Source organism: Aotus nancymaae, unplaced genomic scaffold, assembly GCF_030222135.1.
Source record: "Aotus nancymaae isolate 86718 unplaced genomic scaffold, 86718_ANA_hifiasm-v0.15.2.pri h1tg000016l, whole genome shotgun sequence".
Classification (NCBI taxonomy): domain Eukaryota; kingdom Metazoa; phylum Chordata; class Mammalia; order Primates; family Aotidae; genus Aotus; species Aotus nancymaae.
Genome location: NW_026988428.1, coordinates 49492119 through 49497304, shown reverse-complemented (window position 1 = coordinate 49497304; position 5186 = coordinate 49492119). Strand labels below are relative to the sequence as shown.

At 39.6% G+C, this 5186-nt stretch overlaps 1 pseudogene; it reads right to left on the bottom strand.

Moving 5' to 3' along the window:
- Positions 1-2380: 2380 nt before the first annotated feature.
- Positions 2381-2909, bottom strand: LOC105711970 (NEDD8-conjugating enzyme UBE2F-like; annotated as a pseudogene).
- Positions 2910-5186: the final 2277 nt, after the last annotated feature.

Below are 5186 nucleotides of genomic sequence, written 5' to 3'. Positions count from 1 at the left end.
AAGACTCACTTCTGCCCCCATGATTCAATCACCCTCCACCAGGCCCCGCCTCCAACATTGGGGATTACAACTGCACATAAGGTTTGAGAGGGAACACAGACCTGAACCGTATCAAAAGCCATTCTAACAGAGGTGAAGTGATATCTCACTGTGCTTTTCATTTACATTTCCCTGACGTTACTGATGCTGCGCATTTTTAAACATACTTGTTGGCAATTTGTATGTGTTCTTTGAAAAGTGTCTCTTCGGACTCTTTGCCCATTTTAAAATCAGCTTCTTAGTTTTGTTGCTATTGAGTTGCTTGAGGGGTTATATATTTTGGATATTAACCCTTTATCAAATGTGTGGTTTGCAAATATTTTCTTTACTATGCAGAAGCTTTTTAATCTGATGTCATTCCATTTATCTATTTTTTGCTTTTATTGCCTGTGCCATCAGGGTCATGTCCAAGAAAATTATCACCAAGGCCAACGGTGGAGAGTTTCCCCGCTATGTTTCTTCCAGGGGTTTTACAGTTTTGGGTCTTATACTTAAGTCTATAATCCCTGTTCAGATAATTTTATATGATGTAAGATAAGGGTCTTTAATTTTCTGTTTGTGGATATCCAGTTTTCTTAACATCATTTATTGAAGAGACTATCCATCTCCTGTTGTGTATTCTGGGCACCTTTGTAAAAAATCAGTTGATCCTAAAAGTGTGGGTTTATTTCTGTGTTTTCTATCCTGTTTCATTTGTCAATGTGTCTGCTTTTATTCCAGCACCATGTCATTTTGATTATAATAACTTTATAATATATTTGGAAGAGGGAGTGTGATGCCTCCAGCTTTGTTCTTTTTCCTTAGGATTGTTTTGATTATTTGAGGTCTTTTGTGATTCCATACAAATTTAAGGGAGTGCTTTTTTTCCACTTCTGTGAAAAATGACATTGGAATTTTGATAGGGATTGCATTAAATTGGTAGAATGTTTTGTGTAGTAGGAGAGTTTTACAATATTAATTCTTCCAATCCATAAACACTGGCTATCATATTATATTTTCTTCAATTTTTTTCATTGGTGTTTTACAGTTTTTACTATACATATCTTTTACCTCTTTGGATTAATTTACACCTAAGCATTTGACATTTTTATTGTTATCATAAATGATTTAAAAATTTTTTTCTTTTCAGATAGTTCATTATTAGTATAAAGAAATGCTACTAATTTTTGTATGTTGATTTTGTATTCTGCAACTTTGCTTAATTTATTTATCAGTTCTAACAGTTTTTTTGTAGTCTTTAAGAGTTTTCTATTTATAATATCATGTCATCAGCAAATAGAGACAATTTTACTTCTTCCTTTCCCTTAGGGATGTCTTTTATTTCTTCCTATTGAATAATTGCTCTGGCTAAGAATTCTAGTACTATTTTTAAAAGCAGTCATTGACCAGGCATAGTGACTCATTCATGTCTGTAATCTCAGCATTTTGGGAGGCCAAGGTGGGAGGATCACTTGAGCCCAGGAGTCTGAGACCAGCCTGGCTAACCTGGTGAGACCCATTTGTACAAAAAATAGAAAAAATAAAAAAACAAATGATGTGGTGAGAATGGACATGCTGAATTTGATAATTTCAAATATCCCCTCTTTGGGCTCACTGATTCTTCTGCTTGATCAAGTCTGCTGTTGAAGCTTTCTGTTGAATTTTTCAGTTCAATTATTGTATTCTTTACCGTAGGATTTATGTTTTTTTCTTATTGTTTCTATTTATTTGTGAAACTTTTCATTTTTTCATGAATTGTTTTCTAAATTTTATTTGCTTTTTTTTTCTGTTCCAAAATATGCTTACATTAAATAAAATACGCATTTCAATAAGAGTTCTACAGTGAATGACTGTGCATTCTGGGAAGCTCCACAACATCTAGGCAGGGCCAACATTCGTGAAAGAAGCTAAGAGATTTCGCATCCAATCACAGTTTGTAGTGGATATCTTATTGCCAATCTGTGAGTTACACTGAACACATCATTAACATCACTTGTGCAGAAAACCAGTTTTGTTTGGGAAAAGGGAAAGCAAGCTCCAGCCTCAATTTTGAGTTCATTACAACTTCTTAATAATTTCACCAATAGCCTATGCAGTACAAGGTCAAAAAAGTAAACATGTTAAGGTAAGTAGACAACTCTTCAGAAGCCCAAACACGTTTTCTTGCCGTATTTATGTTGAATTCTCCATCTACAATGAGCAGTCATGAAGATGGTCTTCTTCAGGACAACATGGTCACAGGACTGGGGCAATCCAGGGGACTGAGAGGGAGCATGAGGATGGGAGAGGGGGCTACCTCTTGCTGTTTCACCTTATAGATAAACTGTAACACAGTCCATGGGCCTGCAGTCATCCCCTTTTATCATCTGTCGTAACGCTTGATGTGGTCATCCACTTTATTCCGGAAGTCCTCGTTGTCCCACAAATGATGTTCTGCAGCTTCAGTATTCGGTGGATCATCAAAATTAAAAAGATCAGGAAACAAAGAGTTTAATCCCCAAATGGCCAGTGCTGTCAATCGAATGTTCTCTCAGTAAACTCGGACATATTTCCCTGGTCTTTGTGATGTTGGGGTGTCAGATCTTGGTCAGGCATTTTACTTTGGATGGCACCATGTTGTACACATCGGGAACTTCAGTTTCAAACTGAAAATTTCCACCCTGGTAGTAACCCTCATCTGGGGTTACTATTAGCTGAAAATAATGAAGCTTGTTTGGATTAGGAAAATGCACTTTACATGTACAAGGTGAATTAGCTTCAAGTTCTGTAACCTCTGTAACAAGTAATTTTTCTCTCACAGAAACTCTCCGGGTGGAGATAGATGCTGTGGCTGCCGTCCGGGACCCTTTGAGACCATGGTCACACTTCAGTTTGCTTGCTAGCATTAGCATTCCTGCTACCTTTACCCTGGGCTCCCCAAGACAGGCAAGGCGGGCCCAGTGCCCAACACTATGCCCAGCCCAGGCTGCTGCAGCGAGATGTGGCCCCTCAAAGCCACACCGGCTCCCGGCAGCAGGACCAGAAGTCTTATTTACTTTTTTATCAGTATTTTCTTGTAGTTCCCTGAACTTTTTAAATAGGAGTCTTTTGAATTTTTTGTCAATCATTTCATAAATCTGCATTTCTTCTGGGTCCAGTACTTGAGCTTTATCAGTTTCTTTTGATGGTGTCGTATTTCCCTGATTTTTTATCATCCTTGTGTCTTACATCAATGCCTGTACACTTGAGGAGATGGCCACCTCTTTTAGCCTTTGCAGGTTGCTCTCTGGTGGTGATAGACTTTTACTATTTAGTTTAGTCTGGGATAATGGATAATCCAGGTGGTAGCAAAACCAGACAGGCAGACATTGGTGTTAGGTTCTTTAGCTGGTCTGGGTCTCTTTCTGTGTTCTGAGGTCAAATGGTATTGCTGGCTGTGCTCCATGGTTGGGTGAGATCACTGGCTGGACTCTGCCATCAGGTGGAGTTGCTGATTGGGCTCTGTGATTATCTCTAATTGGCCAGGGTTACAGTTGTCTTCCCTGGCTGAGCAGTACTATTGTTGAATCTGAGGTTGGGCAGAGCTGTCTGATGGGCTCCAAGGCTGGATGAGGTCTCTGGGATTGTTGCTTGGCCACATGGGTTGGGCAGGGCCAGAGACTGTGCTTCATAGATATGTATGGGCTTGAGCTTGTCTCCTGGCCTGGGTAGGTTTAAGCAGAGCACTGAGGTTTGGTGGACTCATCGTTCTGGAGCTGGCACCAGATGCTTTCTCTGTGAGTAATTGTTGACCTGCAGTTATCTCCTGGCTTGAGAAAGGCAGGCATAACGAGAACACCAGGGCTTAGTTGGGTCACCTCTCTTCTTAATAGGGTTGGGGAGGGCCAGATGCTCCCTTCACATGTCATTGTTCACCTGCAGTCTGCTCACTCTGGGGAAGACTTAATATGAGAACTTGGTTAGATTCAGAATTTAATTGGATAACCTCTCCACCACTAAGGTTGAGTGGGTTTAGCTACTACCTCCATGGGTCATTGACGACTTTCATTTCATTGACCTAGGGAAAAATTAAGAGTGCCTGCTATATGGGGAAGCTGACTAGGGATTCAAGCTTGGAAGACCCATGGTCTGTGTTTCCTGTGGTGTGATGCTGTGTGCTAGTTTCTCTAGTGTGGTGCCTCCATTGGCTGGAATTCAGAGCAACCACCAAGATCTGTGCACTGGTCACTGGGAGCCTCACTCCTGTTTTTTGTTTCTAACTGACCACAGGTGTTCTAGTCCTGTCATTACTTCCAATGTTCTCTATGGGATAAGAGAAACAATCCTCCTGCAAAGGGTGCAAGAATGGTGGGGAAGATGACTGTCCATCTCCAACTTATGTTTTTCTACTACAGAAATTGTGAGGCTGGGGAAATTATCTCTGTGTGGCACTATGCTGGCTTGAGAAATGTGCAGTGTGGTTCAAGAGAATTATTCTTCTTACCATTTGATTGCAACTTTTCTAGGTTCTTCAGTCCAAGGATGTGCCACACTCACCCCCGGTATTCAGAATGGTATGCCTGCCTGTGGATAATTGCTAGGTTGGATTTCTTGAGGGTGAGAGGGAATGAAGCTAGATAGTGCCTATTCATTATCATGCTTTCCTCATTCTCCAGTATTCTTCATCTCTTTTATCATGCTTTTCATTCTAGCATTTTTCTTATAGTTTCCATCTTTTCGCTGACCTTTTCCTTGTGATCATGCAAATTAATTACCTTTTTCACTAAATTCTTGTGATCATGCAAATTAATGACCTTTTTTACTAACTCCTTTGACATATTAATTAATATGTAATTAACATATTAATTACAGTTATTTTACAGTTACTGTTTGATAGTTCCAAAATATCTCTCATAATTTGATGTGGTTGTGTTAATTACTTTGCCTCTTAATGGTGTATTCTTTTTATGTGCTGCTTTGTGTATCTTGCCATTTATGGTTGAAAACTGGACATTTTTATGTAGACAGCAAAGACTGAAGCAAATATTTATGGCTTTTTGCTAGGCTTTTAGTGTATGGGATTGATTCAGTCAAGTTGGGAGTTAGACTGGATGTACGCTATCTTCCTGTTATGGTTACTCTCAGTGAGTCACAGGCTTCAACTTCTAGTGTTACCTTGTGCTTAGGTGGAGAGTAGTTTATCAGAGGGT